The sequence below is a fragment of the Sciurus carolinensis genome, chromosome 3 (assembly GCF_902686445.1).
Source record: "Sciurus carolinensis chromosome 3, mSciCar1.2, whole genome shotgun sequence".
NCBI lineage: Eukaryota > Metazoa > Chordata > Mammalia > Rodentia > Sciuridae > Sciurus > Sciurus carolinensis.
This window is the reverse complement of record NC_062215.1, coordinates 65842810-65856688: the sequence shown is the minus strand read 5'-3', so window position 1 is coordinate 65856688 and position 13879 is coordinate 65842810. Positions and strand designations below refer to the sequence as shown.

General features: G+C 37.9%; 1 protein-coding gene across 7 annotated transcripts in view; it reads right to left on the bottom strand.

The window, feature by feature from the left end:
• Nf1 (neurofibromin 1) overlaps nt 1-13879 on the bottom strand; it is a 249968-nt gene that overhangs the window by 117098 nt on the left and 118991 nt on the right. The window lies entirely within an intron of this gene.

Sequence of the window (13879 nt, the reverse complement as noted above, 5' to 3'; positions counted from 1 at the left end):
ATGTGTGGAATTTTGACCCTGATTTGAACAAATAAGTAATTGTTAAAAAAAAAAAAAACGACAATTTTGGGGACCACCAGAAAAAATTTAACATAAAATATTTTTAATTTTATTGGCTATGAAAATACTGATGGTAGCAGCAGTAGTGGTGGTGGTAATGTGTATGTGTGTGTTTAAAGTGTATATCTGTTGAAAATATTATTTCTTGGATTTGTTTAAAATACCTGAGCAAAAAGAGGGGAGGAAAGAGATAGACAAAACAAGAATGGTATTCTTCAAATTCACATTCCTCTACATGTTTATGCTTATACAAAAAAAACCACATATATATGAATGACGTGGATTTAAAAAAATCTCCATTAATAAAATGCAATTGTCATCTTTCATTCTACATTATGTTTCTGAGCTTTATCCTTGTTCATACATGAAGATCTAGTGAATTGTATATATACCACTATACACACACACACACACACACACACACACAATGTGGTGTATATATGTATGTCTGTGTATATATATATACATACACACAGACATACATACATACATACACCACTATTTTTTTCTTGTGGTGCTGGGGATCAAACTCAGGGCATCATGCATGCTAGGCAAGGACTTTGCCTCTGAATTATATCCCAGTCCTGTCTCTGTATATCATGAGTTATCTGATCTCCTGTCAATGAATATCTACATTTTTTCAGTTTTACAGAACCACTGAATGAATACTCTTATGTATATACAAGATTTTCAGCCAATGCTGGGCACAGTGGTAAATGTCTATAATCCCAGCAACGTGGGAGACCGAGGCAGGAAGATCTCAAGTTCGAGCCCAGCCTCAGCAATTTAGCAAGGTCCCAAGCAACTTAGCAAAACCCTGTCTCAAAATAAAAAATAAAAAGAAATGGAAATGTAGCTCAGGGGTAAAGGATCAAACTCTCATTACAAAAAAAAGAAAAAGAAAAGAAAGGGAGGAGGGTGAGGCAGTGTTTCTCAGATTGGCATTGTGGCACATCCTTGTAATTCCAAGCTACTCAAGAGGCTGAGGTAGGAGGATAACAAGTTCAAGGTCTACCCTGAAAATTTAGTGAGATCCTCTCTCAAAATAAAAAGTAAAAAAGGGCTAGAGAAATAGCTCATTGGTAGAACAACTCTGAGTTCAATTCCCAGTATGTGCAGGGGTCGGGTGGGAGGGTCCTCTAGGGCAGCTAACTAGAAAAGGAATTTCTAAGTAACTGGACAAATGTATAGTTATCTTTATTAGATACTGATAGCTCTACAACCAGTAGTATAGACAATTCTTATTCTACATTCTCACAAGTATACACGGCTTGAATATTCCCCAAATGCTTTGGACCAGAAGTGTTTCAGACTTTTTTCTGATTTTGGAATATCTACATAGACTTTACCTGTTCAGCATTCGTAATCCAGAAATCCAAAATGCCTGAAAATTTTTGGCACCAACATGAAGTTCAAAAGTTTCAGATTTTGAACCATTTCAAACATTAGGAATGCCCAATCTAAGTCAATCTAGTAGGTAAGCAAAGGCATCTCATGTTTTTAACTTCTCTATGATTCCTAGTAAGTTTGGAAAGCTTTTGTGACCAACCATTCAGCTTTCCCCTATTCTGAACTGCCTTTCATATCCAGTATGACTTTTCTAACTATCAGATGTCCTTCCCAATTGGTATCTAAAACTCAATATGCTCCAAACTAGCTGATTTTTCCTCTTATGTCTTGTTTTGTGCTCTTCTGGTGATGTTAATGGGACCATCACTGTCTTAATCACATCATTCAAGCAGTCTCTGATGTCAGACTTTCCTGCTTTACTTCATTATTACCCATATCCAATCAGTCTTGCTAATCCTTACCAGCAGGACTTCTAAACACTTGATGTTGTGCTTAAAGGCAGTGGCAATTCCAAAAACAGACTTAAAAGTTTAAAATTTCAGCTGTATCAGTTTTTGACTATTATGGAGTTGGTCCCAATACTCAACTTCCCTAAGCCTCCGTTTTTCTCATCATTACGACAGGAATAATAATGCCTACTTTAAGAGGTATAAATTTTATCCAGTGGCTATCAAATTCGTAAAGCTTTACTTGCAGCCTAACCCAAACTTTCAAACTACAATCTTTATAAAACTCACTACTTAAAAACACATCTATTTTGTGTCTCGTCTCCACCACTAAAATAAGTTCCTTGAAAGAAGTATTCATCTTTGTCATCTTAAAGACTAGCACAGGAGGATCCAAGATGGCGGACCAGAGGGAGGCTGCATTCCTTGTCGCTCCGTAACTCCGGTTTCAAACAGAGGATATCTGTTTCTCGGTGAGGCAGTTTTTGCTTCTTATCAATCCCCTGGTGTTTACCCCATTTGTCTGCTGTGATGACCTGCAGTCTGCTAGCCTATGGACGCCTTTTTTGAGTGCAGATTGCTCACTGTCAGGCGTCTATCATCCGCCATTTGCCTGCTTCTCGCCTGTCCATAACCTGCCTTACACCTATCCATCACCCAATGCACGAGGTTCACCCTCCGATCGTCCAACAACAGCCAGCAAACTGATCGCCGACCACCAGTGGAGCACCAGCTGCCTGCTGTTGCCTGGAAGTTCACTGTTACAGTACCTGCAGGTTTGATTACACGTGGCTGCCGCCATTTTGAGAAAACAGCCAGGCCCCGTAGGACCCCTGGCTGGACTGACTGAGCCCCATCTCCAGGATCCCTCAGACCAACCGATCACTCCCTGCCTCTGGGGCTCTCACATCAACTGACTGCTCCCTGCCGCCAGGACCCCCAGACCAACTGACTGTGCCCTATCACCGGGACCCCAGACCGACTGATTTCACCAGCCTCCAGGATCCCACAACCACACCAAACACACCGGACCTCCAGGACCCCTGCCGGCAACTGCATCCCGTCTCCAGGACCTCCAGCTGACCACATCCACCACTGAGCTGCAGCTCCCCATTTGCCAACACATTTCGAAGCCAGAGCGGCCATCTGGGATAATCCTGGAAGCCGTAGCTCCAATCTTTGGATGGGGCAAATCCCATCCTGCGACGCCTGCTGGAGGCTTGAAGTTCATTGTCAGGTACCTCTCTGCATCAGGCTACTGAACACTGGGAGGTTTCATTCTTATATGACTGTTATACTGTAGATTTTCTTTTTTTTCCTTTTTAAAAAATTTAAGTTTTTATTTCTTTACTTTTCTTGCTCTCTTTTTCTTTTATTTACCTGTTCCCTCAAAGTCTCTTTCTCCCTTTTTTTGCATGCTAACGTCTGATTTCTTTTGATTACACTCTCACCCTTTCTATTTTCTAGAACTTCTGTGTATTCTTTTCTTATCCCATTAACAGCCACGTTCTACATCCCTCTGCATCCTCTTTGTCCTCCATTAGAAACTGCAGACCTTATTGCAAACCTCTTTGTTTTACCGAAGATAATATTTGAACTCATTTTGTTTACTATGACAATTTTGTTATTGTCCCATAGGGACTATTTGGTCTAGGATTGCATAGTGTCTGATTTGGGCACTGCTATTATTGATTTCCCCTTAAAGAAAGGGTTTTGGAAACCCTACATAGGGCCACTACAAGCCTATAGGGGGAAATCTGCAATACCCCAGATCTGCACTGCTAGAGGGGAAGATACATGAACAACATGAAAAAACAAGGGAAGAAAATGATCCAAACAAATCTACATTCTATATTAATAGAATCCAATGACAGTATGTTAGAAGAAATGTCAGAAAAGAACTTCAGATTATACATGATTAAGATGATTTGCGAAGTAAAGGATGAGATAAGAGAGCAAATGCAGGCAATGAATGATAATACCAATAAGCTGAAAGAGCACCTGCAGGAAGCAAAAGATCATTTCAACAAAGAGATAGAGATTCTCAAAAAAAACCAAACGGAAATCCTTGAAATGAAGGAGACAATAAACCAAATAAAAAATCAACGGAGGGCCGGGGATATAGCTCAGTTGGTAGAGTGCTTGCCTTATAAGCACAAAGCCCTGGGTTCAAATCCCCAGCACCACAAAAAAAAAAAAAAAAAAAAAAAAAATCAATGGAAAGCATCACCAAAAGACTAGACCACTTGGAAGACAGAACCTCAGACAATGAAGACAAAATATTTAATCTTGAAAATAAAGTGGCCCAAACAGAGAAGATGGTAAGAAATCATGAACAGAATCTCCAAGAACTATGGGACATCATGAAAAGACCAAATTTAAGAATTATTGGGATTGAGGAAGGCACAGAGATACAAACCAAAGGAATGAACAACCTATTCAATGAAATAATATCAGAAAATTTCCCAAACCTGAAGAATGAAATGGAAAATCAAATACAAGAGGGTTACAGAACACCAAATGCAGAACACCAGAATCACAACAGATCCACACCAAGGCACATTATAATGAAAATGCCTCACATTCAAAATAAAGATAGGATTTTGAAGGCCTCGAGAGAAGAGCATCAGATTACATACAGGTAGAAACCAATACGGATAGCAGCTGACTTCTCAACCCAGACTCTAAAAGCTAGAAGGGCCTGGAACAACATATTTCAAGCTCTGAAAGAACATGGTTGCCAACCAAGAATCCTATACCCAGCAAAACTAACCTTCAGATTCGAAGATGAAATAAAATCCTTCCATGATAAAAGTTAAAAGAATTTACAAATAGAAAGCATGCACTACAGAATGTTCTCAACAAAATATTCCATGAGGAGGAAATGAAAAACAACAATGGAGGTCAGCAAAGGAAGGAACTACCTTAGAGAAAAACCACTCAAAGGAGAAACCAAGCCAACTTAAAAACCAAAAATAAGCCAAATGACTGGGAATACAAATCATATCTCAATAATAACCCTGAACGTTAATGGCCTAAACTCATCAATCAAAAGACATAGACTGGCAGAATGGATTAAAAAGAAAGACCCAACAATATGCTGCCTGCAAGAGACTCATCTCATAGAAAAAGACATCCACAGACTAAAGGTGAAAGGATGGGAAAAAACCTACCACGCACATGGACTCAGGAAAAAAGCGGGGGTTTCCATCCTTATATCAGATAAAGTGGACTTCAAGCCAAAGTTAGTCAGAAGGGATAAAGAAGGACACTTCATACTGCTTAAGGGAACCATAAATCAGGAAGACATAACAATAGTAAATATTTATGCCCCAAACAATGGTGCATCCCTGTACATCAAACAAATCCTTCTCAATTTCAGGAATCACATAGACCGCACAACACAATAATTCTGGGTGACTTTAACAACGCACTGCTGTCACCACTAGATAGATCTTTCAAACAAAACCCAACCAAAGAAACCACAGAACTCAATAACACAATCAATAACCTAGACTTAATAGACATATATAGAATATTCCATCCATCAACGGGCGGATTCACTTTCTTCTCAGCAGCACATGGAACCTTCTCAAAAATAGACCATATGTTATGCCACAAAGCAGCCCTTAGAAAATGCAAAAAAATAGAGATACTGCCTTGTGTTCTATCAGATCATAATGGACTAAGAGTAGAAATCAATGACAAAATAAAAAAGAGAAATTACTCCAATACCTGGAGACTAAATGATATGCTATTGAATGAAACATGGAAAACAGAAAACATCAGGGAGGAGATAAAAAAATTCTTAGAGGTCAATGAGAACGACGATACAACATATCAAAATCTCTGGGACACTATGAAAGCAGTACTAAGAGGAAAATTCATTGCATGGAGCGCATTCCAGAAAAGAATGAAAAGTCAACAACTAAATGACCTAACATTACAGCTCAAAGCCCTAGAAAAAGAAGAACAGAATAACAGCAAAAGTAGTAGAAGACAGGAAATAATTAAAATCAGAGCTGAAATCAATGAAATTGAAACAAAAGAAACTATTCAAAAACTTCACAAAACAAAAAGTTGGTTCTTTGAGAAAGTAAACAAAATAGACAAACCCTTAGCCACACTAACAAAGAGAAGGAGAGAGAAGACTCAAATTACTAAAATACATGATGCAAAAGGAAATATCACGACAGACACCACTGAGATACAGAACAGAACGAGAAGTTACTTTGAAAATCTGTATTCCAACAAAATAGAAACTACCGAAGACATTGACAAATTTCTAGAGACATGTGCTCCTCCCAAACTGAACCAGGAGGACATACACAATTTAAACAGATCAATATCAAGCAATGAAATAGAAGCCATTAAAAACCTACCATCCAAGAAAAGCCCAGGACCAGACGGATTCTCAGCCGAGTTCTACAAGACCTTCAAAGAAGAACTCATTCCAATACTTCTCAAAGTATTCCAGGAAATAGAAAAGGAGGGTACCCTACCGAACTCATTCTATGAAGCTAATATCACCCTCATACCCAAACCAGGCAAAGACACATCAAGTAAAGAAAATTTTAGACCAATATCCTTGATGAATATAGCTGCAAAGATCCTTAATAAAATACTGGCAAACCATATCCAAAAACATATTAAGAAAATCGTGCACCACGAGCAAGTGGGGTTCATCCCTGGAATGCAAGGATGGTTCAACATTCATAAATCAATAAACATAATCCATCATGTCAACAGACTTAAGGATAAGAATTATATGGTTATTTCAATTAACGCAGAAAAAGCGTTGGACAAAATACAACACCCCTTCATGCTCAAAACACTAGAAAAAATAGGGATAGTTGGAACATACCTGAATATTGTAAAGGCTATTTATGCTAAGACCATGGCCAACATCATTCTTAATGGAGAAAAACTGAAACCATTCCCTTTAAAAACGGAAACAAGGCAGGGATGTCCTCTTTCACCACTTCTATTCAACATTGTCCTCGAAACTCTAGCCAGAGCAATTAGGCAGACCAAAGAAATTAAAGGGATACAAATAGGAAAAGAGGAACTTAAGTTGTCACTATTTGTGGATGACATGATTCTATATTTAGAGGATCCAAAAAACTCCTCCAGAAAACTTCTAGACCTCATCAATGAATTCAGCAAAATAGCAGGCTATAAAATCGACACGCATAAATCTAAAGCATTTTTATACACAAGCGACAAAACAGCTGAAAGGGAAATGAGGAAAACAACCCCATTTGCAATAGCCTCAAAAAAAATAAAATACTTGGTCATCAATCTAACCAAAGAGGTAAAAGATCTCTACCATGAAAACTACAAAACATTGAAGAAAGAAATTAAGGAAGACCTTAGAAGATGGAAAGATCTCCCATGTTCTTGGATAGGCAGAATTAATATTGTCAAAATGGTCATACTACCAAAAGTGCTATACAGATTCAGTGCAATTCCAATTAAAATCCCAATAACGTACCTTACAGAAATAGAGCAAGCAATCATGAAATTCATCCGGAAGAATAAGAAACCCAGAATAGCTAAAACAATCCTTAGCAGGAAGAATGAAACAGGGGGTATCACAATACCAGAACTTCAACTATACTACAAAGCAATAGTAACAAAAACAGCATGGCATTGGCACCAAATAGACAGGTAGATCAATGGTACAGAATAGAGAACACGGACACAAACCCAAATAAATACAATTTTCTCATACTAGACAAAGGTGCCAAAAATATGCAATGGAGAAAAGATAACCTCTTCAACAAATGGTGCTGGGAAAACTGGAAATCCATATGCAACGGAATGAAACTAAACCCCTATCTCTCACCCTGCACAAAAATCAACTCACAATGGATCAAGGACCTTGAAATCAGACCTTAGACCGTAGGTCCAAATCTTCACCTTGTTGGCTTAGGATCAGACTTCCTTAACAGGACTCCCATAGCACAAGAAATAAAAGCAAGAATCAACAACTGGGATAGATTCAAACTAAATAGCTTTCTCTCAGCAAAGGAAACTATCAGCAATGCAAAGAGAGAGCCTACAGAGTGGGAGAATATCTTTGCCACTCATACTTCAGATAGAGCACTAATTTCCAGAATCTATAAAGAACTCAAAAAACTCTACACGAAGAATACAAATAACTCAATCAACAAGTGGGCTAAGGATATGAACAGACACTTCACAGAAGAAGATCTACAAGCAATCAACAAACATATGAAAAAATGTTCACCATCTTTAGTAATAAGAGAAATGCAAATCAAAACTACCCTAAGATTGCATCTCACCCAATTAGAATGGCGATTATCAAGAATACAAGCAACAATAGGTGTTGGAGAGGATGTGGGGAAAAAGGTACACTCATACATTGCTGGTGGGGCTGCAAATTAGTGCAGCCACTCTGAAAAGCAGTGTGGAGATCCCTTAGAAAACTTGGAATGGACCCACCATTTGACCCAGCTATCCCACTCCTCGATCTATACCCAGAGGACTTAAAATCAGCATACTACAGAGATACAGTCACATCAATGTTCATAGCTGCTCAATTCACAATAGCCAGACTCTGGAACCAACCTAGATGCCCTTCAATTGATGAATGGATAAAGAAACTGTGGTATAAATATACAATGGAATATTACTCAGCTATAAAGAATAATAAAATTATGGCATTTGCAGGCAAATGGATGAAACTGGAGAATATCATGTTAAGTGAGATAAGCCAATCTCAAAAATCCGAAAGATGAATGATCTCACTGATAAGCAGATGCTGACACATAATGGGGGGTGGGAGAGGGGCAAAAATGGAGGAAAGAGGGACTGTATAGAGGGAAAAGAGAGGTGGGAGGGGTGGGGGAGGAAGGAAAAAATAACAGCATGAATCAAACATCATTACTCTATGTAAATGTATGAATATGCAAATGGTATGCTGTTACTCCATGTACAAACAAACAACATGTATCCCATTTGTTTACAATAAAAATAAATTAAAATAAAAAAACACTATAGTTTACATCTCAGGCTCTCCCTGTTACCCTATCACTTTGGGAGAAGCCAGCCAGAAAAAAAAAAAAAAAAAAAAAACTAGCACAGTACCTTACCAACGAAAGCATTGAGATATCAATATCTTAATTAGCAATTTTCTATTTCTAAACTACTTTACACATTATATAAATGCTTTGGACACTCTAGTTAACATTCCTGATTCCTTATAGCTCCCTGTACGGTGTAGCATATGAACTCAAGTAAGACTTTGAAATTAACATGGACTGCAAAGCAAGCAAAGATTTCATGAAACAAGTATCTGAAAGGATGGAATTTGCATAAGCAAAAAAAAGTAAGAGCATTTCAGAAAGAGGAAGCAAGTGGGACAGGCAGTCAATTCAACCTAATAAACATTTATTACAAATCTATTATTTGCCATCTTAGTGCCAGATGCTAAGGATTCAATAATAATTGGACTTTGTTCTTTTCGATAAGGGGAGAGGGGAAAGACACATATAATAAGTACTACATATCAAGTTATGAATATAACTGAAGTATATTATGATATTGTGATAAATACATATTTGGTCTCTGTACTGGTACCTGGTACATAGCCCCTAAAACCCTTGGAATCTCCACAGTAATAAAACTTTCTTTTGTATGGTAATGAGATGACTAGTTGCTGGTAGACAGCTTTAGGATAGGGACTGGTCACCATGACAGAATTAAAGATTTGAACTTTCAGTCCTACCCTTCAACATCTGGGGAGGGGAAAGGACCTGAAGGCTGAGCTTAACACCAATGGCCAATGATTCAGTCAATCATGCCTATATAGTGAAGCCTCCATAAAACCCCCCAAAATTTGAAGAACTTCCAGGCTACTGAACACATAGAGGTTCCACATGGTACACCTGAAGTCAGCATGGAAACTACACCTCTCCCTCCTACTCTACACCCCTCTTACTCTAATACATTTTTTTTTTTCAATCTGGCTGTTTATTTGTATCCTGTATAATATCCTTTATAATAAATAAGTAAATGTAAATAAAGTATTTCCAGGAGTTCTATATGCCATTCTAGTAAATTAATTCTTCTATAATCAGAAAAGAGGGTTATGGGAACCCCAATTAATATCCATTAGTCCAAAGTACCAGTTACAACCTGGAGCTTCTGACTGCCACCTGAAATGCAGGTAATCTTATGGGACTGAGCCCTTAACCTACAGGATCTAACACTATCTCCAGGTAGATAGTGTCAAAATTGAATTGAATCATAGGATATCCACCTGTTATGGGCTGGAGAATTACCTGGGGTGGGGGATGTCTACTGCACTTCTGGACACTAGGTTGAGGGTTGAGTATAATAGAGAGAAAAAAGTTTCCTATTATTTGCTTTACAGATAGAAAAGACAAAATAGCAAAGTGGAGAAAGACATAATATCTATTATGGATGGTGGCTGTTGGGCTGCTAAAGAAAAACACTGGACTTGGAATATGTAAATAACCAAAAAGAGACTGGTAATAAGCAGAGTGAAATAAGAAGCTATAAGAATAATTCAAATCTTAGGGAAGACCTGGGATTTGGGGGCATGAATAAAAAGATTAACAATTTCTTTAACAAGATGCAAAGAGATTCCTAGAAACCTTAAAAACTCTTACCTACTCTGTGCCAAGATTTTCCTGAGTCAGCCTCACAGCAGGGGTACTACAGTCCATTTTAGATGTTCCTTTAACACAACACCTTCTAGCTATATCAGACAGAACCCTGTTACAAAGTCACAGTGCCCTCTTGCTCACACTTGCCAATGGTAATTTGTTGGCCATTCCACTATTTCCAATCTATAATGAAGATTTTTAAGTGTTCATATGGATAAAACTTTCCCCACAGTTCGGTTTTCAAAGAACCAGCTTTTATTTTTCTATGTTTTCCTGTTGTCAATTTCCCTGATTTCTGCTTTATTTTTTTTTTTAATTCTTTTCCTTCTCCCTGTTTTAGGTTTATGCAGGGTTTAGATTACTGATTTCAGATCTTTCTTCTTTTCTAATATACATTTAACGCTCTAAGTTTCTTAGCACTGATTTTACTATGTCCTATAAATTGTGGAAAGATGTATTTTCATTTTCATTTAGTTCTTTTTTTCCTTGTGTTTCAGTTTGGGAAGTTTCTATTGCTATATCTTCAGGTTCACTGTTTCTGTCCTCAGCTGTGTCCAGTTCACTGACAAGCCCATCAAAGGTATCTTCCTCTCTGTCAACTGCTTTTTATTTTCAGCATTTTATTTTGATTCCTTCTTTAGGTTTCTATCTCTCTGCTTACATTACCCATCTGTTCTTACATGTTGTCTTTTTTTTTTCTTAATGAGCCTTATGATATTAACTAAAGTTCTTTAAAATCTTCAATATGACAATTCCAAAGTCTCTGCCCCACCTGAATTTGGATCTGATGCTTGCTTTGTCTCTTCAGACTGATTTTTCTTGCATTTAGCATGCTTTATAATTTATTGTTGAGAGTCAGGTATGATATATTGAGTAACAGTGTTAGGTAGTAGTCAGCAATCAGTAGTGGAATGCAATAGCAAGGTCACAGGTTTACTTTTAGTTACTTTTAAAGTTTTCTTTAAGTTACTGCCAACGCAAATGAGTAAAGAGCTTACAGCAGATAACCTGTAGAAAGCATCAGTACATAGACCTTGCAATAAGCAAATAAAAATTAAAGGAGCTAATGGGGGGGGGGGGGCTAATTGGGGAAATGCATCAAGAAAAAAGGATTAATGGGACTAACTCTTGACAGGGTCCACTGGGGTCAGGGTACAGCTAGGAACTATGGCCATAGGTGTCTCCATATATTTCAGAAGGGAGGTTTCTTCAGTAACACAGGTGCACTAATACAAATTCTAACCAGCTGCTGACCCCAGTACCCACATTAACATAGAACTGACTTGTAGATGAAGCCCATCTAGAGAGAATGACCAGGTCACCATGACAATCAAATAGTATCAAGTAGGGTCAAAAACACCACTACTCCAGGGAGGTGAAAGAGGAGTTTAACACCTGATTGGCAAAGAGTGCAGAAGGTGGACTCCAGTTTTCAAGTCGACCATAAAACAGCATTAAATTTGGAGATGGCACTGTTCTCTTTGTTGTTCTCTGCTCAGAGACAATTCTCTCTTTTGTTTTTTAATATTTTTTTAAGTTGTCGATGGACCTTTATTTTATTTTATGGACCTTTATTTTATGTGGTGCTGAGGAACGAACCCAATGCCTCCCACATACTAGGCAAGCACTCTACGACTGAGCCACAGCCCCATTCCACCATTCTCTCTTGAGCCTTACTTTATTTTCACTTACAATAAAGATCACTTGCATGGCTTTTCGTGTCTGACTTTAAACATTGTTTCATGGGAACATAAGAATTGAGGTTTGGAGCATCAGCTCTCCACACTCCTGTGACATTAGCAACTGAGATAAATAGGCCTTTAGTGTGAGGTTTTATTTTAATCAGTTGGAGGTAGGTCTTGTTTAATGTTTGCTGTGGTTACAGGTGTCCATTTCCTCTAGTGTCCTTGCTTTGGTCTCCTTTATTGTCTTTGGGTTTTCCTGAAAACATCTTATATGGAGTCTCTGTGTTATAGCTCTCTGTTATAATTTACTGTTAATATATTGGAACCCTGTGATCAGATATTGGGGAAGGGAAATATTCTACAAGTTGATTATATCTCCATTGTTTTACTGAGCCAAAGTCCTTGAGCCGAGACGTTCAGAATCGTTTCTCAGTTTTTTTTTCCCCCCTTTCTCCTTACTTTAAGCAGGAAGGCCCAAGCCTAGATCAGCACTAGATCAGATAAGGCTTGAATAAAGTAGTTTTCAGTGCAGATCTTTGTTAAGGATAATAGAAACCTATGAGCATAATTCAAAATTATTACTTCTCACCTTCCCCTCCTCAAAGCACAAAGATGTTTTCCCATCTTCATCATGAAAACCCAGTAAGATTTTTGGAGGTAAGATTAACAAAGGTGTCAGGGTTCCTCTAAGACTGGGCCCTCAGAAGTTTTAACTCTCAGACTAGTCCAAACTTAGTCCCCAGCAATTCATCAATTATGATCTAAAGGCTCCCACCAGTTACTGGCTCCAGCAGCTTCTTCTCCTGGAAAGCTATAATACTCCACAGTCATCTATTCCACTAGTTTTGGGAGTGACTGTCTTATAACTGCAATCCTCTGATGAATCTAAAAAGAGTTGCTGGCTTTTAGTTTTGGAACTTTTTTCTCATGAACATAAGTGCTTATGAAATTTCAAGTTCTTTACATGTCAGGGTGAACCTCAGTTTGATTTCAAGCAAACCTGAGTATATTAAGTTTGCCATCTAGTGTTCTTATCTCTACCACAATATTTAGTATAGGCAGTTAATTCATTATCACCAAGAATACAAAACTGGGGAAGGATAGTCTCTTTAATAATGGAGTTGGGAAAACAATGAAATCAGACCTTTATTTCATACTGTACACAAAAATCTACTCAAAATGGATTAAACACTTAAACTTACGAACTAAAACTTTTATAAAATCACTAGACAAAAAGCATAAGAAAACATTTCTTTTTCTTTTTCTTTTTCTTTTTTTTTTTTTGTACCAGGGATTGAACCCAGGACCACTTAACCACTGAGTCACATTGCCAGCTCTTTTATATTTTATTGTGAGACCGGGTCTCACTAAGTTGTTTAGGACCTCGATAAGTTGCTGAGGCTGCCCCTGAAGTTGCTCTCCTCCTGCATAAGCCTCCTGGGTCACTGGTATGTACCACTCTGCCCAATAGAAAACGTTTCTTGACACCAGTGGGCAATGTTTTAGATATGAATCCAAAAGCACAGACAACAAAAACTAAAATCAACAAATGGGAATGCATTAAACTAAAACACTTCTGCACACAGAAAAGGAAACAATCAACAGAATAAAAGAACAACCTATGGAAGGGAGAATATATTTACAAACCACACATCTGATAAGGAGTTAATTTCCAAAATAA